The sequence below is a fragment of the Rhinolophus hipposideros genome (assembly GCF_964194185.1).
Source record: "Rhinolophus hipposideros genome assembly, chromosome: 15".
Classification (NCBI taxonomy): Eukaryota; Metazoa; Chordata; class Mammalia; order Chiroptera; family Rhinolophidae; genus Rhinolophus; species Rhinolophus hipposideros.
In genome coordinates, this window is record NC_138061.1 from 64,586,048 (window position 1) to 64,611,873 (window position 25,826).

The following is a 25,826-nucleotide window of genomic DNA, read 5'->3' on the forward strand; positions in this document are numbered from 1 at the left end:
ACGAATGGGACTATATGAAACTTAAAAGCTTCTACACAGCAAAAGAAAACATCGACAAAATAAAGAGACAACCAACTGATTGGGAGAAGATTTTTGCAAACAGTGCCTCTGATAAGGAGCTAATATCCAAAATATACAAAGAACTCATGCAACTCAACAACCTAATTGAAAAATGGGCAGAGGACCTGAAGAGACATTTCTCCAAAGAGGACATACAAATGGCAAATAGACATATGAAAAAATGCTCAACATCACTAATCATCAGAGAAATGCAAATAAAAACCACAATGAGATATCACCTCACCCCAGTCAGAATGGCTATCATCAACAAGACAAATATCAAAAAGTGTTGGAGAGGCTGTGGAGAAAAAGGAATGCTCATACACTGTTGGTGCGAATGCAGACTGGTGCAGTCATTATGGAAGGCAGTGTGGAGGTTCCTCAAAAAATTATGAATAGAATTACCATATGACCCAGCAATCCCTGTCCTGGTATCTACCAAAAAAAATCTGAAAACATTTGTACATAAAGACATGTGTGCTCCAATGTTCATTGCAGCTTTGTTTACAGTGGCCAAGTCATGGAAACAATCAAAATGTCCTTCGATAGATGAATGGATAAAGAAGTTGTGGTATATATACACAATGGAATACTATTTGGCGGTAAGAAAAGATGATATAGGAACATTTGTGACAACATGGATGGATCTTGAGAGTATAATGCTAAGTGAAATAAGTCAGACAGAAAAAGCAGAGAAGCATATGATTTCACTGATATGTGGTGTATAAACCAAAAACAACAAAAGAACAAGACAAACAAATGAGAAACAAAAACTCATAGACACTGACAATAGTTTAGTGGTTACCAGAGGGTGAGGGGAGGGTGGGGGGTGGGAGATGAGGGTAAGGGGGATCAAATATATGGTGATGGAAGGAGAACTGACTCTCGTTGGTGAATACACAATAGGATTTATAGATGATGTAATAGAGAATTGTACACCTGAAATTATGTAATTTTACTAACAATTGTCATCTCAATAAATTAAAAAAAAATTCTACTCAAAATAAGTTAGCAAATTAATATTCCAAAATATAAGAGAGAATGCAAATACTGAAAAGAGAGCCAAGAAAGTTAATAATTGGAACATGAAATCACTCTTCATAAAATTAAGTTTGTAAAGCAATCTGACAAATACTTCAAAATTACTATAAGTTGCTCAATAAGATTTTTAACATAGCATTTGTTAAAAATGAAATTAATTTTAAAGAGGCAGAAATGATGAATGCAAACTGAAATGAAATATCAAGTAGATGTAAATAATTTAGAAATCCTACAAAAGTATAATCACTGAAATTTTTGATAACTCACTAGAGCCACTTTGGAAGATCGTTTGGCATTTTCTTACAAAATTAAACAAAATTTACCATCTTATCCAACAATCTCACTCCTTGGTATCTACCCAAAATAGTTGAAAACTTATGTTCACACAGAAACCTGCACATTGGTGTTTATTGAAATGTTACTTATAATTTCCAAAACTTGGATGCAACTAAGATGTCCTTCAGTAGATAAATGGGTAAATAAACTGTGGTACATCCAGATGATGGATTATTATTCAGCACTAAAAATAAATGAGCTATCAAGTCATTAAAAGACATTGAGGAACTGTAAATGCTTATTATTAAGCAAAAGACGTCAATCTCTCCAACTATATGACATTCTGGAAAAAAATAACAAAACTATAGGGACATTAAAAATATCAGCGAGTGGAGATCCAAGATGGCAGAGTAGATAAACATTGTGTCTGTTTCCTTCTGTGATCAAATTAAAATTACAACTAAATCATAGAACAATCAACCTGGAGAACCATCTGAAGTCTGGTTGAACAAAAGTTTTATAACTAAGGATAAAAAGAAACCACTCTGAGACTGGTAAGAGTGGCAGAGACATGGAACTGGCTAACCCCAAAACTTTGTGTGGTAGTTGAGAACGAGGAAGGATAGATATCTCAGCTGCAGAGGATCCTCCCAGAGAAGCAAGAGACCCCAACCTCACACCAGGCTCCCCAGCCTAGAGTACTGGTGCTGGGAAAAGGGGCCTCCGAACATCTGGCTGTGAAAAACAGTGGGGATTCTGAGCATCTGAATGTGATGGGAGGCGGCAAGAAATCCAGGCATCCTCTTAAAGGACCCGTGCACCGACTTTCTCACTCCCAGTCACTCACCTTGGGCTCCAACAGAGGGACAGTAACTCAAAGAGTGTCGGAAACATGCAGGGGGTGTGGGGGCAGACTGCGTTGTGTTACTTTGGGTTGAGGGCTGCAGAACAGTCACAATTTCCCTGTGAGGAGGTCCTCCTACTGTACAGCTAGCAGGTGGGTGCCACCTTTCTGTGTTGAGCCTGCCCCTTGCCCCGCCCCCCAGCCAAATCTGACTCTGATTGGCCTGGTGAGCTCTGCAGCTCCGCCCTGCTGACTTACTGGGACCCTGCCCCACTCCACTTCCCCAATACTGGAGTCACTTTCTCCAACAGCAGCCAGCCTCACCCACATTGCCCTCATTCTTGGTAAACTATCAGAGTCCAATAGACCCCAGGCCTCAGTGTTCTCTGAAACACTGACCTCAGTGTTCTCTGAAACGTTTGCTGAATAGCTTCAGGTTCAGCACTGGCACCAAACCAGAATTTACATTAACCTGGTGACACAGTTTTCCCACTCTAGTGACTCCCTGAGACCCTTCCTCACCCAACTTACATGCCACATGAAGCTCTACCAGTGGCTGAACCTTAAGTGAGCTGGCAGGTGGCAGCAGGACTGGAGGTGTCCTGGCATTTTGTGAAGCTACTCTATGCCCAGTACTGGCAACATACATCTTCAGTTCACAGAGTGGCCTCTCCCACACACCTCCAGAACTAGCAGAGGCAGCAAACAACCACATATTGCTTTGTAGCTTTTACCAGGTGATCGGCCCAGGGTGACCTGGGCCTGCAACAGAGCCCCTTGCAAGAGACCCCAAAACCAACATACTTGGAGGTTGGTTTTAGACCACAGCAGAGCACTTTTCAATTAGCCCCACAAGCAGCACACCCAAAGGGCGCTTTCAACAGGCACCAGAGCCCACTAGGGAAAATCCCAATCAGTGGAGTAAGTCCCCCACCATAAGTCTGTAAGCTGTGGACATGGCCAAACCCCACAGCCAATCAGTCTGAGTTAATTCCACCCACTGACATGCCAGTAGCAACCAAGGCTCGATTATAACAGGAGGGCACACAAACCACACAAGGGACACTCCTGGAGCACCAGTGCAGGTGACAAGGGAAACTGTGCCGCTGGGTCCCCCAGAACACCTACTACATAAGGCCACCCAGCCAAGACTGGGAGGGAGCCAAAATGAGGAAACAAAAAAAAATGCATCCCAAATGAAAGAACCGGAGAAAAACCCAGAAAAAGAACTAAATAAAACGGAGGCAAGCAATTTACCAGATACAGAGTTCAAAACAATGGTTATAAGGATGTTCAAGGAGCTTAGTGAGAACTTCACCAAAGAGATAGCAAGCATAAAAAGGGACATAGAAACCATAAAAAAAGAACCAGTCAGAAGTGAAGAATACATTAAATGAAATGAAGAATGCAGTAGACAAAGTCACCAGAAGACTACATGAAGCAGGATAGTATCAGCAATTGGGAAGACAAGGTAGCAGAAAACACCCGATCAGAACAGCAAAAAGAAAAATTAATCCAAAAAATTAGTATAGTTTAAGAGACCTCTGGAAAAACATCAAGCATAACAACATTTGCATCATAGGGGTACCAGAGAGAAGAGAGAAAACAAGAGATTGAAAAACTATTTGAAGAAATAATCACTGGAAACTTCCATCATCTGGTAACGGAAATAGACATACAAGTCCAGAAAGCGCAAAGTCCCAAACAAGATGAACCCAAACAGACACACACCAAGATACATTACAATTAGAACAGCAAAGGTTAAAGACATAGAGAGAATCCTAAAAGCAGCAATAGAAAGGCAATTAGTAACTTATAAGGGAGCACCCATAAGACTGTCAGCTGATTTCTCAACAGAAACTTTGTAGGCCAGAATGGATTGGCACAAAATATTCAACGTGATGAAAAGCAAAGACCTACAACCCAAAATTACTCTACCCAGCAAAGCTATCATTTAGAATCAAATGACAGATAAAGAGCTTTCTAGACAAGAAAAAGCTAAAGGAGTTCATCATCACCTAACTAGTATTACAAGGAATGTTAGAGGGACTCCTTCAAGATGCAAAAAAAAGCTCAAAATTATGAATAATAAAATGGCAATATATACATATCTATCAACAATTACTTTCAATGTAAATGGATTAAATATTCCACTCAAAAGATATAGAAAGGCTGAATGGATTGCAAAACAAGACCCTTACATATTCTACCTACAAGAGACTCATTTCAGATCAAAAGACACACACAGACGGAAAGTAAAGGGATGGAAAAGATGTTTCATGAAAATGGGGAAGAAAAAAAAAAACTGGGGTAGTAATACTTACACCAGACAAAATAGACTTTAAAACAAAGGCTATAACATGAGATAAAGAAGGACCTGGTAATCCCACTTCAGGGGATTTATCTGAAGAAACACAGACACTACTTTGAGGGGACATGTGCATCCATATCTTCATTGCAGAATTGTTTACAATGGCCAAGATGCGGAGACAGCCTGGGCATCTGTTGATGGAAGAGTAGATAAAAAGGAGGTGGTGCATATATACAATGGAATATTGCTCGGCCAGGGAAGGAAATGTGTTCTTGCCATCTGTAGCAGCAGGAATGGACCTGGAGGGTATTGTGCCAAGTCAAGTGTCAGACAGAGGACAACAGATGCAATGTAATTGCACTTATATGTGGAATCTAAAAAACAAAATAAACAAATAAAACAGGGAAAAAAGCTCATAAATACAGAGAACGTGGGAGAGAGGTGGGGGTGAGCGAAAAAGGGAAAGGGATTAAGAAATACAAATTAGTTTTTACACAGTAATCATGGGGATGTAGGGTATAGAAAAGGGAATATAGTCAATAGTATTGTACCATAATAACGATGTATTGTGCAGATGGGTACTAGATTTGTTGGGGTGATAGATAGGAGGGGGTTAGGGGCAGGCTGAAAAAGGTGAAGGCATTAAGAAGTACAAATTGGTAGTTACAAAATAGTCATGGGGATGTAAAGTAAAGCACAGGGAATATAGTCAATAATATGGTAATAAATATGTATAGTGCCAGGTGAGTACTAGACTAGTCAGGGGGATCATTTCTTAAATTATACAAATGTCTAACCACTATTCTGTACACCTGATATTAACATAAAATAATATTGAATGTTAATTGTAATTGAAAAATTTTAACAGGAGGTAACCAGTCAAAATGGCTATCATCAATATATCAACAAACAACAAGTGCTGGCAAGGATGTGGAGAAAAGGAAACTCTTGTGCACTATTGGTGGGATTGCAGATTGGTGCAGCCACTATGGAAAACAGTATGAAAAAATCTGAAAATGGAACTACCTTATGACCCAGCAATTCCACTCCTAGGTATCTATCTGGAGAAATCCAAAACTCTAATTCAAAAAAGAATGTATGCACTCCTACGTTTATTGCAGCACTTTACACAATAGCCAAGACATGGAAACACCAAAATGCCCATCAGTAGACAAATAGATTAAGAAACTGTGGTACATTTATACAATGGAGTATTATGCAGCCATAAAGAAGAAGGAAATCTTACCATTTGCAACAATATAGATGGACCTAGAGAACATTATGTTAAGTGAAATAAGTCAGACAGAGAAAGACAAATACCATATGATCTCACTTATATGTGGAATCTAAAGAAAAGAATAAATGAATGAACTAATCAGAAACAATTTCAGAGACATAGAGGAAAAACTGAAGGTTGCTAAATGGGAGGGGGGGGTGGGGATAAGGGGGAAGGTGAGGGGATTAGAAAGCACAGTCAGTAACCACAAGATGGCCACGGGGTTACAAAAGCTAATTTGGGAAATGTAATCAATAATGTTGTAAAGATTTTGTTGGGTATCCGATGGATACTTGTCTCATTAGGGAGACCACCTCAGGGATGGTGTAGATGCCTGATCATTACAAGAAGCAGAGTACAGCATTAGGAATAGAGACAGTGGAAATGTAATGGCTGTGTGCGATGTCAGAGGGTAGTGATGGGGGGAGGGGAGTTGTCACTGTGTGAGAAATATAAATGATAAACATCTAACTATTACATTGTTTTGTGCACCTGAAACTAATAAAAAAAAGTTTTAAAAAAAGGGTAGGGTAAAAGGTGAAGGGGAATAAGAGGACAAATTTCCAGGTATAAAACAAATAAGTCAGTGAGATGCAATGTACAGCACAGGGAATATAGCCAATAATATTGTGATAGCATGATACGGTGTCAGATGATTGCTGGACTTATCGTGGTGATCACTTCTTTGGGTATATAAATATTGAATAACTATGTTATACCCCTGAAACTAAAATAATATTGTATGTTAGCTATATTTAATAAAAATCTTTTAAAAATAAAATAAATTGAAAAGAAAAAAAGGATAATTGATTGCCAGGGGTTAGGGTAATGGGTGGTGGCCAGAGATAAACAGAGCACAAAGGATTTTTAGGTCAGTGAAAATGTTCTGTATGATGCTATAATGATGGATTACGACACTATACCTTTGTCCAAACCCACAGAATGTACAACACCAAAAGTAAACACTAATGTAAACTATAGACTTTGGGTGATTCTGATGTGTCAATGTAAGTCCATCACTTGTAATGAATGTCCCACCGTAGTGGGGATGCTGATAATGAAGGAGGCAATGCACATGTGGGGACAGACGGTGTATGGGAAATCTCTGAACCTAAGAGTGCTCTTTAAAAAGTCTTAATTGAAAAAAACAAAACAACAAAACCTCACCATACAGGATAAATTCTAGACAGAAACTAGTTGAGGAGAACATTAATGAATTGGAAGACAGACAAAAGAAATTAAAAGATATATTGAAAAATCGATTATGAGAACCAAAGGCTACTTTGAGTTGTTCTAACAAATATCTAATTGGGGTTCCAGAACCAGGGTTTGGAGAAAATAGGAGAAAATACGTATTTGAAAAGATAATACCTGAGATATTTCCAGAATTGAAGAAAGTGTTCTCAGAGTGCACTATGAGTACCAGTCAGCATAAAGAAATATAAATCTATACCTAGATAAATTGTGACAAAACTGCAGACCATCAAGCATAAAAAGCTTCCAGAGAGAAAACACAAATTTCTACCAGAACAATAATTAGACTGATGACAAAATTTCCATCAGCAGCAATAAGAGCCAAAGATGATAGAGTAATATCTTCCAAAAGGCTGAGGGTAAATAACTCAACTTAGAATTTTATGTCAGATAAACTATGATTTATGAATGGTAATAAAAGAGTTTTTATACATACAAAGGCCTATAGATTTTCACTAAAATAATTATTAAAGATTTGTTTTAAGGTACAGGAGTTTGTTTTACTCAGATGTGGTAAGACACAGAGATATGGAAATGAATGTCATGAAGGAAGTTTTATACTTACAGATCCCTAGAAACAGGGGGCATGGGACATTACATGGAGGGCCACACAGGGCAGCACCAGAATCAGTCAGGAGGCAGAGAGAGTGGAGAAAACATGGGCAAGAGTCTTTATTATGGTTTCTGTAGGAAGAAATGGGCAAGGGAGAAAGAGCAGGTTTAGGATTGAGTAGTTTGAATAATCTTGTCGGGCTCTGGTGCAAAGGAGCTGTCCCTAGTTGTCTGGTACGTGACCCTTGGGTGATTAAGGCTGGAGGATAGTGGTCCAGAGTGTAAGAGTCCCGTGAAGGAGGTAGTGTGGATATGGGTTCTGAATTGGCTGGTTTGCATATGAAAGTCATACTCAAGCGGGAGTCATTTAGTATCTCTAGGAATTGGCTAGGCCTGGGAGGGACAGTCCCTCCAGGATCAGTGAGAACCCAGATGTCAAACATCAGAAAATACGGAAAATAAAAAATATGGTTAATGCAAGGTTGTATTTTAGCCCAAAGAAAATGAACCCAGATGGAAGTTGTGGGATACAAAATACAATGCTGAACACAGGGATGAATAAAACATCATTAAATTTAATTGACAAAAAATGGTAACATACTTATATTAAAATAATGTAATTTCAGTGTTTAACAATATTGTTTTTAGATAAGAAGACCAAAATGGGAGTTATTCAATGATAGTTCATTTTTTCAAAGTTTCTTTGTTAATGAGATTAGAAATACTAACTAACCCAAGTTTTTTTGTTTTTGGTTTGGTTTTTATAAAAGCTTACCCTAAAGAATGCATACTAGAATGAATTTTAAAAATATGTGGCCTCCAAATTGGAGAAAAATAAATTGGATTTAAAGTTGTTAATGTTTATTCAACAAAAAATAGGATAAATAAAATGGAAAGATAAGCTGCAATTTGGAAAAGGATATCGGTAACAAATATAACTGTCAAGATTAGATTCCATAATTTATAAACTCCTAAAACTCAATAGAAAAAGAAAAACAACAGAGTTTCAACTGTCTTTGTTAGGTTTTATTGTTTTGAAAATATATAAAGTGTGTATGGCAAGACATTAGGATTTGATCAAGATAAGTGGTTAATGGGCACACTGAGGTCTGTTTTCATATTCTCTCTACTTTCCTGTGTATTTGAAACATTTCGTATTTTTTATGAATTAGAGAAAACCATTCATGTTATAGCAGCATTACATACGTACCATTTGATCCCCAAGTCTTTATCCTTAACCACCACACTAGAAAGCATGTTGACCGTGCTCCCCCAGAGGTCTCCGCTGAGACCAGAAAGCCGGGAGGAGGAGGAAGAGAGCTTCTTGGATGTAGTTCCGCCAAGAAGAAGAGATCTTTGCTTCCCTACTGGAGGTAGTCCCTTTCTTTCTGCTGTTCTGAAGAAGCTGAAGATTCTACATGGGTGGCAGATGCAGTCCTCCAGCTGGTCTCACCCTGGAGAATCCAGTCCTTTTTAGTGTGGTTTTCCCAACGAGCCTCCCATATGGTGTTTAGCAACAGGGAATCACTGGTTGCTCCATAGAGCTCGCAAGGGGTGGAAGGACACTGCTGTCACTTCTGCTGTAGGAGCCCCATTTCTACTGACTGTTCAGGACTGATCACTTCCAGCATTTTAGTACCTTCGGGATAGGGATTTCAATACAAGAAAATCCAGTTCAGCAGTTAGCTGGATGAAGATAAGTAAGCTGGAGTAGCATTCAAGCCATGGGATGTTCCAGATACCACATCCTACACAGTTTTCAGCGAATTTAAGCATCAAAGATACAAATTTTATGTAAGTTCTTTCTTAGGTAATAACTTGGGGTTCCCAAGTAAGCCAGAAACTCCAATTTAAAACCAAAAAGCATATCAATATAATCAATTTTCAACCCATAGTTCCCTAGTTTTTATTGATTACAAAGAACTTATCTCTTGGAGAGATTTCAAGGGCATTCTTGTGAGTGAAAAACAGCCAGTCTCAAAAGGTACTATTCTATATGATTCCATTTATATAATATTCTAAAAATGACAAATAGAGATGGAAAAGAGATTAATGATTGCCAGGGGTTGCCAGGAGATCAGTGGGGGTGGGGTGGGAGTTGTTATTATAAATGACTAGTATGGGAGACTTCCTTGTGATGGTGTAATAGCTCTGTATCTTGAATGCAGTGGAAGTTATTCAAGTCTACACCTATGATAAAATAGCAAAAAACTATACATACACTTTGTACCAATGTCAATTCCCTGGGTTTTATATTGTACTATAGTAATGTACAATGTAACCACTGGGAAAACTGGGATACACAGGATCACTGTACTATTTTGCAACTTCTTGCAAATTTATATTTTAAAATTTAAAAAGAACTAACTTGTATTTAAATAGTTAAATCTATAGAATAGGGGTGAGCAATCTATTAACCACAGACCAAATCTGGCCTACTGACTATTTCTGTGTGAAAAATCTATATGCACATGGGTAGGAATATCCCCAGGATAGAATGAAGAAATGAAAGAGTTTAAATTTTTAATAGATATTGCCAAATTGTTCTAGGAAACAGCTCCTGGTAATGTGAAGGAGCTTATATCAAATTAACTTTCCTACAGATAACATTTTAAAATGCTGGGCAAAATGTAAAAAGAATGTTGGGGATCAAGTAAAAGCAGGCAGAAATTGATCAGATACGACTCTTACAAGAACAAAAGTAAAGTAGGTAAGAAATATATTAAACCAGCTTTTCCTCTGAGGGTTCTCCCTTAGAGGACAATGGAGAATAGAGGCCAAGTAGAAAAGTGTCTTATAGAGCTGAGGAGTCAGAAATCAGAGGATGCAAGCTAGAAGGGTAAAGAGAAGACATTTCAACAATTGCCTAGTGTTGGGGAATTGGGATTTTGGAGTTCAAATTCTGCAACTTAAAGAAGCCTGGTAAAGTCAGAATTTCCACTAAAACCTCAGAAGGATCACAACTTCAGAGTAAGGATCACTTACTAACTAAGGACTATACACAGATAAAATTTCTCAGCTTTTTTTTCTTTCATTATCTCCCCCCTCCACCCCTGCTGAGGAGAAAAATTAAATTTAAATTTCCCCTAATGAGAAAATGAAAAACTAAAGAATATTTTGTCAGGTATAGTTGAGCTTTGGAGGACGACAAACCACTGTGATATCTAAGATATTTTTCACCTCCACCAAGTAACAATTTTCACCTCTTTGGGGGTAATATTGCTCCTGTTGAGAATGCATGGCCTGGAGATAAGAGAACCCCTGGGGGGGTGGAAAAACCCCACTCTACGCCTAAAGCCAAGCCTTCACTGAATCAAATTGATCCACCAAAAATCTAACTGCCTGCTAGATCAAAACTCAACCTTTCTTCACAGGAAGATAACAGAAATCAGAGTCTCTACAGTATATCACCCATAATGTCCAGTATGGACAAATTACTACATATGTGAAGATGCAAGGAAAAATGATCCATGACCAAAAGGAAAAATAATTAATAGCAGCACACTCACAGGCAAGCCAGCTTTTGGAATTAACAGACAAGGACTTTAAAAGAACTATTATATGTTAACAAACTTATAGGAAAAGATAATGGGTAAAGTGATGTGAAATTTCAGGAGAGTATGAAAACCCATAAGAAAAAAATGGTAATTCTAGAATAAAAAAATATAATATCTGAAGTAAAAATTCACTGGATGAGATTATCAACATGTTTGGACAATGAAGAAGAAAGGATCAGTGGGTCTGAAATTCAATTAAAATGAGCCTGGATTGCTTTTGGCACGTCAGTGGATAAAATTGTTTCAGGCTGACTGGCTCTAAGGATTGCCTATGCCCACAGTGTATGAGCTGCTGTGTGTGGACTGACCCCTCAGAGAGGGATTTACCCCACTGGGCTCTTGTGCTGTTGAGACCACCCTTTGGGTGTGCCACTTGTGGGGCTAATTGTGTGGTACCCTGTTTTGGTCTAAAGCTGGCCTCTGGGTGTGTTTTTGCTGGTGCCTCTTGAGAGGGGTTTCTGTGAGGGCCAAGTTCAGCTGTTGCGTGTGACCAGCCAAAGGCTATCTAGTCGGAGCTACAGCGCTAAATGTGGTTGGTTGGTGCCTGTACTGGACTTGCAGGTGTGTAAAGGTGGCCATGCTGTGAACCAGGATTGGCTGCCTCCAGTATCAGGCTTGGGCCAGCTTAGCAAAAGGCTCAGGGAACTCCTTGGTATGTTGCCACCTGCCAGTTACAAGTTGAAAGAGCCTCTCTAGGTGCTCAGTCTGGGTTGGTTGTCCCGGTGCTAACAGTGCCTCTGGTGGTGTTCAACTACTACAGGAGGGCACACATGACCCACACAAGGGACACTGCTGGAGCACACACACAGATGGTCAGGGAGACTTGCCACTGGGCCACACAAGACCTCTCCTACATAAGGCCACCCGACGAAGACTGAGAGATACTGGAGATCCATCTAATACATAGGAGCAAACACAGAGAAGCAGACAAAGTGAAGAAACAAAGAAACATGTTTCAAGTAAAAGAACAGGAGAAAACTCCAGAAAAAGAACTAAATTAAATGGAGACAACCAATCTACCAGAGACAGAATTCAAACCACTGGTTATGAAAATGCTTAAGGAACTTAGTGAGTACTTCAACAAAAAATTGTAAGCATAAAGAGGGACATACAAACCATTAAAAAGAATCAGTCCAAAATGAATACAATAACTGAAATGAAGAATACACTAGGAGAGACTTTCAAGATGGCAGATTAGGTAAATGCTATGCCTATTGCATCTCAGGATCACACCAAAATTACAAATAAATTATACAACAATCAACCTCAACAATCACCTACACACTAGCTGAATAGAAACATTATAATTAAGGATATAAAGAAGAGTCCAAGTAGAAACTGGTAGGAGGGGCAGAGATCCAAAATGGGCTGACTCCAAATCCACAGATAGTGGTTGAATGCTGGGAGGGACACCTTGGTGGCAGAGTTCCCTCCTGAAGAGGAAGGGCTCCCCCAAACTCCACACTGGGCTACCCAGCCTAGGGGTTCTGTGCCAGGAGGAGGAATTTCCATGGCATCTGGCAGTGAAAAATCAGTAAGTACTCTGTCTGCCCTTCCAGCTGGAAACCCAGACACCCTCTTGTAGAGCCATCACATGGACTCAATTGATGGTGGGCACTCATCTGGTCTCTGGTGGAGCGATGACAGCTTGGGAGGCCCAGGATCATGTGGGGAAGGACTGAATTGAGTGGCTTTGGTGCAGGAGCTGGAGGGATAGGAGCCATTGTTGTCACTGTGTGGAGCCTGACACACATGTGGCCTACAGGAGGGTGCCATCTTTTCAGGAGTAAGCACTCCCCCAAAAGGCCAAGTGTGGGACTGGTGGACCAAGCATTGGTCTGGTGGAATCCGTGTGTGCATACTGCCTTGGTGATACCCTGGGTCCCTGCCCTCTGCACAACTGGTGCTAGGTCACCCAGGAGACTCTTGACTGCTGGACTGCTGGCCCCACCCCACAGGCTGCAGATTAAGGCAGGTGGAGGACCTGTGGCAGCCCAGGAAATGTTTGCTGGAGGGTAGTAACTCAACACCTGCAATGCAGCACAGACAGGCAGTGGAGGGCCTGAGATGGGTGGTAGCTAGCCATACTGTTCTCCAGATGTTTTTACAGGGTGGCAGCAGGCTCAGCACTGCTGTGGGAGCTGATACTGCATTGACTTTGTAGAAACCACCGAACACATCCCTTAGCTCCCTGGAACCGCACCCCACCCACCTAGAACTGCATTGCCAGGGGCACTCTCAGCACCTGGGTGGCTAGCCCCACCTCCAGAAGCCATGGAGGTTTTTTACAGTAGTGCACAATCCACAACAGCCCAGGAAGATTTTGGCAATGGACAGTGACCCCAGAACTGAACCACACCCACTTGGGAGCAGCTCTCCGGAATTTGTAAGTCTGACGTGGTGGCTGGATGCAGTGTCTTCAGGGCACTGTGCAAGGTGGTCACAGGCCAGGCACTTACATAACAATGGTGTGAGAACTGAATCTGCATTAACATTGTAAAAACCACCAGTCATCTCTCATGACTCCCTTGAACTCCACCCTGCCCAGCTAGTGCTGCATCACTGAGGGCATTCTCAACACCAGGACAACCAGCCCGGCATGTGAACCTAAGGAGCTGCTTTCAACAGCTGGGCCTTACGAGGAGCTGACTAGTGGCAATAGGCCTAGGGGTCCCTGGGCCTTTTGCTAAGCTGTCTCAGGCACACTATTGGTAGCAGCCAGCCTCAGTTCAGAGTGAGGCCACTCCCACATGCCTCCAGGTCCAGCACAGGCTGCAGCCAACCACATACAATTTTGAGGCACCTACCATGTGTCAGAGGGCCAGTAACAGGCAAGCCTGAACTTTCCCTGCTTGGGAGCCCTACCCAAGGGACAACAGAAACAACACACCCAGAGACCAGCTTCAGACCACACCAGAACACTACCTGGTTAGCCCCACAAGTGTCACACCCAGAGGGGTTTCTCAATAGGCACAAGTGCCCACAGGGCTGAAGCCTCCTCTGAGGGGTCAGCCCCCACACAGCAGCCCATACACTGTGGGCATAGCCAATCTTCACAGTCAGTCAACCTGGAAGTCAATCCCACCCATTGATTCACCAAAAGCAATCAAGGCTCAAATACAAGAGGAGAACACACACAACACACAAGGGACACTCCTGAAACACACTTACAGATTACGGAGACTGCACAATTAGACCACACAGGACACACACTACATAAGACCACCCAGCAAAGACTGAGAAACATAAGAGATCTACCTAATACACAAAAGCAAACACAAAGTGACAGCCAGAATGAGGAAACAAAAAAACATGTCACAAATAAAAGAACAGGAGAAACCTCCAGAAATGGAAATAAATGAAATGGAGGCAACAACCTAGCAGAGACAGAATTTAAAACACTGATTATAAGAATGCTTAAGGAACTTAAGAGAAAGCAAGCATAAAGAAGGACATAGAAACCATAAAAAAGCACCAGTCAGAAATAAAGAATTATAATAACTGAAATGAAGAATACGCTAGAGGATTCAAGAGCAGATTAGATTTAGTAGACAAGGTAGCAGAATACACTCAATCAGAAAAACAAAAAGAAAAAAGAATTAAGAAACAATAAAGATAGTTTAAGAGAACTGTGGGATGACATCAAGCACAACAACGTCGCATCATAGGAGTACCAGGAAGAGAAGAGAGGAAGCAAAGGATAGAGAACATATTTGAAGAAATAATGACTGAAAACTTCCCTAACCTGGTGAAGGAAACAGACATACAAGTCCAGGAAGTACAGAAAGTCCCAAACAAGATGAACCCAAACAGGCCCACACCAAGACACATCATAGTTAAAATGGCAAAGGTTAAAGACAAAAAGAGAATGCTGAATGTGGCAAGAGAAAGAAAACTAGTTACTCACAAGGGAGCTCCCATAAGACTAATAGCTGATTTCTCAACAGAGACTTTGCAGGCCAGAAGGGAATGGCAGAAAATATTTCAAGTGATGAAAAACAAGGGCCTACAACCAAGACTACTCTACCCAGCAAGGCTACCATTTAGAATTGAAGGAGAGCTGAAGAGCTTTCCAGAAAAGAAAAAGATAAAGGAATTCATCACCAAGCCAGTATTACAGGAAATATTTAAAGGACTTCTTTAAGCAGAAGAAAGGAGAAAACAAACAAATGAAGATAAAAAATATGAATAATAAAATGGCAATAATTATGTACCTATCAGTAATCATTTTAAGTGTAAATGAATTAAATGCTCCAATCAAAAGACATAAGGTAGCTGAGTGGATGAGAAAACAAGACCCATGCATATGCTGTCTACAAGAGACCTGCCTCAGATTGAAAGACACACACAGACTGAAAATAAAGGGATACAAAAATATATTTCATGCAAACGGAAATGAGAAAAAAGCTGGGGTAGAAATACTTATGTATATCGGACAAAATAGACTTTAAAACGAAGACTACAATAAAAGACAAAGAAGGACATTACATAACAATTAAGGGATCAACCCAACAAGAGGATATAACCCTAGTAAACATTTATGCAACCAACATAGGAGCACCTAAATATATAAAACAAATGTTGACTGACATAAAGGCAGAGATCAACAGTAACAAAATCATAGTAGGGGACTTTAACACCCCACTGACGCCAATAGACAGGTCTTCTAGACAAAAAATCAACATGGAAATAGTGGCCTTAAAAGACACACTGGACAGGTGGATTTAATTGATATTTTTTTAGCATTCTACTCCAAAGTCCACCCCAAAGCAGCAGAATATACAAATGGAGGCTAAAAAAATATGCTACCAAACAATGAATGGGTTAGCACTGAGATCAAGGAAGAAATCAAAAGATACCTTGAGACAAGCGAGAAGGAAAACACAATGGCCCAAAATCTATGGGAGCAAAAGCAGTCCTAAGAGGGAAATTTATAGCAATGCAGACCCACCTCAAGAAACAAGAAAAATCCTGAATAAAAAGTCTAACTTTACACCTAATATGACTAGAAAAAGAACAGCAAACACAGCCAAAAATAAGTAGAATGAAAGAAATAATAAAGATCAGAGCATAAATTAATGAAATAGAGGCTTAAAAAAATACAAAATGTCAATGAAAAGATAAACAAAATTGATAAACCTTTAACTAAACTCATCAAGAAAAAAGGAGAACTCAAATAAAATAAAAAATGAAAGAGGAAAAGTGACAACTGACAACACAGAAATACAAAGGAGTATAAGAAAATATTATGAGCAAAAATTACATACAAACAAATAAGAAATTACATACCAACAAATAGGACAATCTGGAAGAAATGGATAAATTTCTAGAAGCATACCATCTTCCAAGGCTGAATCAAGAAGAAACAAAAAATCTGAATCAACTGGTCACTAGTAATGAAATCGAATCAGTAATCAACAAGCTCCCCAAAAACAGAAGTCCCTACACAGGTGAATTTTACAAAACATTCAAAAAATAATTAACACCTATTCTTCTCAAACTATTCCAAAAAATTCAAAAAAAGGGGAGGCTCCCAAGCTTATTCTATGAGGCCATAATTATCCTGATTTCAAAAACAGACAGACATCACAAAAAAAGAAAACTACGCTGTTATCACTGATGAAAATGGATTCAAAAATCCTCAACAAAATATTAGCAAACTGAATCCAGCAATACATTCAAAAGATCATACAACATGATCCAGTGGGATTTATTCCTGGTATGCAGGATTGGTTCTATATTCACAAACCAATTAATGTGACACACCACATAAACAAAATGAAAAATAAAAATCATATGATCATATCAATAGATGCAAGAAAAGCATTTGACAAAATCCAGCACCCATTTATGATTTAAAAAAAAAACTCTCAACAAAGTTGGAATAGAGGGAATACATCTCAACATAATAAAGGCCATATATAATAAACTGATAGCTAACATCATATTCATCAGAAAAAAAGTTACAACTATTCTCCTTAAGATCAGGGACAAGACAAGGATATCCACTTTCACCACTTTTATTTATTGGAAGTCCTAATCACAGCAATCAGACAAGAGAAAGAAATAAAAGGCATCCAAGTTGTAAAGAAAGACATAAAACGATCACTATTTGCAGATGACAAGATACTATATATAAAGGACCCCAAAGATTCCACCAAAAAGCTATTAGAACTGATAAATAAAATTAGTAAAGTAGCAGGATACAAAATTAATATTCAGAAATTGGTTGCATTTTTATACACAAATAATGAACTACCAGAAAGAAAAATTAAGAAAACAATCCCATTTACAATTGTACAAAAAAATACCTAGGAATAAATTTAAACAAGGAAAAGACCTGTAGTTAGAAAATTACGACATTGAAGAGAGAAATTTAAAATGATACTAATGGAAGTATATACCATGCTCATGGATAGGAAGAATTAATATAGTTAAAATGTCCTTACTGCCCAATGCAACCTACAGATTCAATGCAATGCCTATCAAAATAACAACTAGAAAATAATCCTAAAATTTATATGGAACCATAAAAGACCCTGAAGAGCCACAGCAATCTTGAGAAAGAAGAACAAAATTGGAGGTATCAAGCTACTTTATATCAAACTATATACTACAAGGCCATACTAATCAAAACAGCATAGTATTGGCATAAAGAGAGACACATAGATGAAAGGAACAGAATAGAAAGCCCAGAAACAAATCCATGCGTATATGGTCATTTAATCTATGACAAAGGGAGCAAGAATATAGTTGGGGTATCTTGTTGGAGGAAAGACAGTTTATTCAATAAATGTTGTGAAAAACCTGGACAGATACCTGGAAAAAATAAAACTGGACCACCTTCTTACTCCATATACAAGAATAAACTCAAAATGTATTAAAGATTTAAATACAAGACCTAAAACCATAAAACTCTCAGGAGAAAACATAGGCAATAAACTCTCTGACATTACCTTTAGTAATATTGTTTCTGATCTATCTCCTCAGACAATGGAAACAAAAGAAAAAATAAACAAATGGGACTACATCAAACTAAAAGGGTTTTTTTGCACACCAAAGGCCAACCATCAACAAGGAGAACTGACTGTGGGTGGTGAACACACAATGTGATATACACATGATGTATTACAGAATTGTAAACCTGAAATCTATGTAATTTTACTAACCATTGTCACACCAATAAACTTTAATTTAAAGAAAAATGAAAAAAACATCCTATTGAATGGAAGATATTTGCCAATGATACATTTGATAAGGCCTTATTATCCAAAGTTTATAAAGAACTCATACAACTCAACATCAAAAAAACAATCCAGTTAACAAATGGGCAAAGGACCTGAATAGACATTTGTCCAAAGAGGGCATACAGGTGGCCAATAGACATGAAAAAATGCTCGACATCACTAATCATCTGAGAAATGCAAATAAAAACCACAATGAGATATCACCTCACACCTGTCAGAATGGCTTTCATCAATAAAGAAAAAAGAAGTGTTCGTGAGGATGTGGAGAAAAGGGAATCCTCATGCACTGCTGGTGGGACCGCAAATCGGTGCAGGCACTATGAAAAACAGTTTGGAGAGTCCTCAAAAAATTAAAACTAGAACTACCTTATGACCCAGCAATTCTACTTCTGGGTATTTAGCCGAAGAAATCCAAAACACTAATTGGAAAAGATATGTGCAACCCTAGGTTCACTGCAGCACTGTTTACAATAACTAAGATATGGAAGCAACTGAAATACCCATCAATAGGTGATTAGATAAAAAATACGTAGTATGTGTGTATGTATATAACACACACACACACATATATATACACACACACACACACACAATGGAATATTACTCAGACATAAAAAAATAAAATCTTACCATTATTGACAACATGGATGGACCTCGAAAGTATTATGCTATGTGAAATAAGTCAGAGTAAAAAACACCAAATGATCTTATATGTGGAATCTAAAGAATAATACAAACAAACAAACAAAAACAGAAACTGACTCAGATACAGAAAGTAATTCTGTATCTATGGTTACCAGATAGGAGGGGGGTTGGGGAGCTGGATGAAAAAGGTGAAGGGATTAACAAATACAAATTGGTAGTTACAAAATAGTCATGGGGATGTAAAATACAGTATAGGAAATATAGTCAATAATATTGTAATAACTATGTATAGTGCCAGGTGGTACTAAATTTATTGGGGGGATCACTTCATAAATTGTATAAATATCTAACCACTACACTGTACACCTGAAACCAATATAAAATAATATTTAACGTCAACTATAACTGAAAACTAAAAAATAATAAAATATTGTGCATTGGCAGTATATCCTGTATTAACAAATATTAGGAATATCCAACATTTCTGATTAACAATGATTTGTTGTAAAGGAAAAAAAATACATACATACATACATACATATACTGTTTCCCAGCAACTAAGACCTAGCCGGACAATCTGCTCCAATGCATCTTTTGTAGCAAAAATTAATATAAGACCCAATCTTCTATTATATAAGACCGATCTTATAGTAAATTAAGACAGGGTCTTATATTGTTTTGCTCCAAAAGATGCTTTAGAGCTGATTGTCCAGCTAGGTCTTATTTTCGGTGAAACACAATATATACCAGGGATGCCAAGAAAATGTATACATTTTAAGAGATGTTATCTATGTATTACTTTTCAAACTTGAATTGAATTACAGTAGTAATGTGTAGTATGACATTCACTCAAAAGATGGCATTAATCAAATGAATGCTAGCGTTATGCATTGTATTACAATTTTAATAGTTTTATTCTTCCTTAAAATGTGTACACATTTTTTGTATATATATATGTACACACACATATATATACATATATATATACATATACACACATATATGTGTATATATGTATACATATATATTGCACTATATATGTATATATATTGTATACATATATGTACGTGTGTGTATATATGTGTGTGTGTATATATATATATTAAAGTGAAAATACAAACTATTAAAGTTTATGGTATGCAATTCAGGTCTTCCTTAGAGGTAAATGTATAGCATTAAATATTTATATTAGAAAACAATAAAGGTTTAAATATCAGTGATCTATACGTCTACCTGAAGAAATTTTTTAAAAGAGAAAATGAATCTTAAGAAGAAAATAAAGAGAACAAAAGTCAATGACACAGAAAATGAAAAATAAAAATAAAATCAATAAAACCAAAGTAGGTTCTTTGAAAAGATTTTTTAATTGAACAACTTGAGTCAGAATTGTCAGAAAAAAAGAATGAAGACACAAATTGCCAAAATCAAGAAAAAAAGGAGACATCACTACAGAGGCTACAGACATTAAAAAATAAAGGCAATACCGTGAACAATTTGTTTCTGTGTGGTAAAATACACGTAACATACGATTTACTGTCTTAACCAGCTTTAAGTATACAGTTCAGTGGCATTACATTTGCAATATTGTACATCACTACGATCCATCTACAGAACACTTTTCATTTTGCAAAACCTATTAAACAATAACACTCCATTTCCCCCTCCACCCAGTCCCGGTCAACCACCATTCTATTCTGTTTCTATTACTTTGATTACTATAAGTACTTCATATAAGTGGAATCATACAGAATTTATATTGTGACTGGCTTATTTTACTTAGCATAATGTCCTCAAGGTTCATCCATGTTATAGAATATGTCAGAATTCCCTTCCTTTTCACGGTTGAATATTCCATTGCTTTTATACACCACATTTTTCTTATTCATTCATCCATTGATGGACACTTGGGTTGCTGTCACATTTCAGCTATTATAAATAATGCTCCTATGAAAATGGGTGTACAAATATTTGAGACCCAGATTTCAATTATTTTGAGTATATACCCAGAAGTAGAATTGCAGGTTAATTTTTAATTTTTTGAGGAACTGTCCATACTGTTTTCTACAGTGGCTGTACCATTTTATGTTTCCATCAAAAGTCCACAAGGGTTACAATTTCCCCACATCCCCACCAACATTTATTTATTTTTAATAGTAGCCATCCTAATGAGTGTGAGGTAGGAGCCCTTGTAATTTTGATGTGTTTCCCTATAGTTTTATGTTACAAAATTCAGCAACTCAGTTAAATGGACAAATTCTTTGAAAGACTTTTACTTTAGTAGGGCTGTAGAACTTTACAAAGTACTACAGACTGGGTGGCTTAATCAATAGAATTTTTCCCCCTCACAATTCTGGAAGCTAGAATCCGAGATCAATGTGTCAACAGGGTTGGTTTCCTGAGTCCTCTTTCCTTAGCCTGTAGACAGCCATCTTCTCCCTGTATCTTTACATGGTCTTTCCCCTGTGGATATCTGTGTCCTGATCTCCTCTTCTTAAAAGGGCACCAGTCATACTGAATTACAGCCCACCTTAATATCCTGATTTTAATTTAATTATCTCTTTAAAGGCCCTATCTCTGAATTCAGTCACATTATGAAATACTAAGGGTTAGGACTTCAATGTTTCAATTGGAGGTGGGGTATTGGGGACAAAATACAGCCCCTAACAAATACAAACTACCAAAGCTCACTCAAGAGAAAGTAAATAACACGAATAGCCCTGAATTCATTAAAGAAATTGAATTCATAGTTTAAAACCTTTCCACAAAGGAAACTCCAAATCCAGGTATCTTCACTGGTTAATTCTACCAAACATTTAAAGAAAAATTAATATCATCACAATCTCTTCCAGAAAATAAGAGATGGTGGAACATTTCTCAACTAATATCAAAATCTGACAAAGAATTACAAGAAAAAAAAGTGACAGAATAATATCCTTCATAAGCATAGATGCAAAAATTTTAACCAAAATTTTAGCAAATTAAGTCTGTTAGTACATAAATGGATAATACAACATGACCAAATGGGTTTATCCCAGGAATGCAGTTAGCTTAACATTCAAAAGTCAAGCAATATAATCTATCATATTAATAGACTCAGAAAGAAAACTATATGATCATTTCAATAGATGGGGAGATATTGCTAAAGTCCTATTTTAAAAAAACTCCTTATAAAACTCTCAGCAAACAGGAATAGAAAAAGAATTTGCTCAACCAGATAAAAAGCACCCAAGAAAAAAATCTTAGGTTAACATCATGCTTAATAATGCTTTCTAAGAACAGGACAAGACAACTTCTTACAACTTCTGTTAAACATATTATAGGAGGTTCTAGCCAGTACAATAAGGCAAGAAAAATTAGTAAAGTGCATTAAAAGTGTAAAAGATGATGTAAAACTATTTGGAGATGATGTGATTGTTTTTGTAGAAAATTCAACGGGTTCTATTTTTAAAAGCCATTAGAACTAGTAAGCCTCATTGCATTATGCAAAAATAAATTGCACTCCAATATACCATGTTTCCCTGAAAATAAGACATAGCCAGACAATCAGCTCTAATGGATCTTTTGGAGCAAAAATTAATATAAGACCCAGTCTTATTTTACTATAAGACCCAGTCTTATATAAAACCGGGTCTTATATTAATTTTTGCTCCAAAAGATGCATTAGAGCTGCTTGCCCAGCTAGGTCTTATTTTGGGGGAAACATGGTACTAACAATGAAAAATTAAAAATTTAAAATTTAAAATATCATTTACGATGGCTAAAAAAAAAATACAGAAAAATTTAACTATGTGTTATACCTGTACAATGAAAAACTACAAAACATTGCTGAGTGAAACATTGGGGAGAACTGATTCTTAACATTAAGCCTTGTAATCTATGAACATAGTATAACTCTCTATCAGATCTTTAACTATCTCAGTAATCTTTTACACATTCAGTGTACAGATCTTGTATATCTTTTGATATTTTTGATGCTATGTAATTGACTAAATATACAAAAGATCCCAAGTTAATTCAATAAATAAAGGATAGTCTTCACCTGAAACTAATAATAAAATTTAATTTTTTAAAAAGGATAGTCTTTTTAACAAATGGTACAGGATCAATTTGATACCATACAGAAAATGCTAAATTTTGACACTTACCTCATACCACACACAAAATAATTCAAAAGTGTATGTTTACACACATAATTTTGAGTTAAAACTATAAACTGTCTAGAAGAAAATCCAGGAGAAATATCTTTGTGACATTAGGTTAAGCAGCATTTTTTTTTCCTTAGGATATAAAAACATGCAAGCTATTAAAAATGATAAATTGAACTTTATAAGAATAAAAATCTTTCACTCTCATAGAAAATTAAAATACAAGCCACAGACTTACAATATTTATAAAACATGTATCTGATAAAAGATTTGTATCCAGATTATATAAGGAGCTCTTACAACTCAGTAATAGGAAGCAAACTATTCATTTTTAATTTACCGTTTTTATTGAATTGTGTATTTACATGCAGTTTAAGATATATCTCATGTAGCCTTTACCCAATTTCCCCCAATGATAACATTTTGCAAAATTATAGCACAATGTCACAACCAGGAAATGGACATTGGACAGTGATACAGTCAAAAGATAGAATATTCCCACCACCCCAAGATTCCCTCGTTTTCTCCTCCTGGGTTCGTTAAGACGCATGTCAGAACAGTGGAATCTATATGTACTCCATGTCTCTTTTAAGTTTTAAAAAAATACATCTTTGCTCTGTTCTATTTTCTTAGCAGCATTCCTAGGCCTTATGTCCAGATTTATTATTTTGCATTTCAGCTATGTCCATTCTGCTATTCAGCCCATTTTTGAGGATTTTATCTTGGCAATATTTGGTATTATCTAAATATCTGATTTTTTGTCTGTTACTCTTTCATAGTAGTAATGTCCTCCTTGCCCTCTTAGTTATTACAGTTCATTCAGTCTGTTTGTTCCATGAGCTCCATTTTACTTCCAGTGTTAGTTCTTGTTTGTGGAGTTTGTAGCCCTCTCTTCATATGATTGTTTTTCCTTGGTGTGGTCTCAGAAGTTGGTCCTCACTAGCTCTCTGCAGCCTTCCTACATAAAATGAGGAAAGGGCAGTGTGTGCTACGGGCAGAATGTGCCAACCATTCAACTGCAAAGCACGAGGGCTCCCCCTCTAGCCCAGGCGCCTGTGTCCCTGCTCACTGTCACCACCCAACTGCAGGGAGAGCTGGGGCGGCTGGATCTCCACGGGGCCAGGAATACATGATATTGGAAAGAGCTTATTTCCCAAGGGAAGTAATGTGGTCCTAGGGACTGAGGCCACGTCTAGCTGGTGAATAACCCTGGGCAAATAACTTCATGTGAACCTCGACTTCCCCATCTATAAAATGGGCACATATATTCCCAGCATGCAAGTGACAGTGACGGTTAAATTGTATTTAGTAATATATGCAAAATGTTCAGTAGAAGTCCCAGGACCCAACAGACACACTACAAAGGCAGCTGTAATTATTTCTACTTTATGTCACTTAGAATGCTCCAAAAATGTGATTCAGAGGGTACCCTAACAAGCTATATTTGAGGCTGATGGAACTTAACACTGTTCTCCAACTTCAGGCAGATTTTTCCTTCAGGTTGCCCCACCCCAATCCCTTGGCCAGTATTTCTGGGCTGCTCCACAGAAGGCTCTTCTCTCCCATGTTCTCCTGTGAGACTCTTCTTCCTTCAAACACCATCTCCTCCGGACGCCTTTGCAGGACTCCCACAATCCTCCACACTTACCCCCAATGTAACTCGTAACTCAGCGAATAAAACTATTTACACATCTCCCCACTGGACTCCTGAAAGGAAGAGCCAGCACACAGACACACACCTTCACCCTGGGCCCCAGTGTAGAGCACAGAGGAAGTACTCTGAGAAGGGGATAAATGAATAAATGATCTGCACAAAGCAAACCATCCCTCCTGTGATGCAGCTTCCCCGGCATCTTTGTGGAGAAGCAAAACCAACAAAAGGCCAAAGAGTGGACACACCAACAGGTCTGCAAACACTGCCTGGTGCTCAAAGGAAAGTGTCTCATGGAGGCAGGTATTTTATACTCTCCATGTTTAGCTTTTTCTTCTCCCCATTCCACACCTTCTCTAAACCATTTACCTCTCCCGCAGTTTTGCAACAGGAAATGAAAACAAATCTCTCTTAAGCATTTTTTAAATTTCTCGTTATTTGGTTTTCTGGTTTGGTGCACGTGAGCTGTGGTTGGCTGTACGTCACACAGAAGCTGACACATCTCATCATGACACACCCATAAAACAGAGCACGTACGAATCAGCTGGCACGGCTTTGCTTCACCTGGTTATTATTGCTGAAATCTCTATTTCTAAGAGCACAGAAGAACATTCCTTGGATCTACGGATGAAGGAGGACAGAGTGAGCAGCAGCCTGACGTGCTAGGATGAGAGAGCCAAGACATGGGTGCCTGGGTGACTGCCAGAGATGCGAATGACACAGATGGGAAAGCCACACACAAATCCCAGAAAGACCAGGGCAGCTGGGGAAACACCACAGAATGACATCCCATCTATCACCCCCTCTGGCTTTCTTGGTCCTACCAGATTCTGAAATCAGCAGGAACGCTAAGGCAGCAGTGCCTACTCTGGCCTCAGTCGCTGCTTAAGTATGTTTTCCCCTGGAGCCCCCGGCAGACCTCTCCTGTGCAGGCTCCCCTCAGCAGCCCTTACACCCCCAGCTAAGC

The 25,826-nt window shown here is 38.1% G+C and overlaps 1 protein-coding gene across 2 annotated transcripts in view; it reads right to left on the reverse strand.

Annotated features, from left to right (window-relative positions):
* Window positions 1-23,100: 23,100 nt before the first annotated feature.
* The window catches only part of OGDHL (oxoglutarate dehydrogenase L), a 30,643-nt gene continuing 27,917 nt past the window's right edge, over window positions 23,101-25,826 (reverse strand). For both annotated transcript variants that reach the window (XM_081074686.1, XM_081074685.1), the window contains exon 24: window positions 23,101-24,166. The gene's annotated coding sequence lies outside the window, so the exon portion shown is untranslated. The remainder of the gene's footprint in view (window positions 24,167-25,826) is intronic.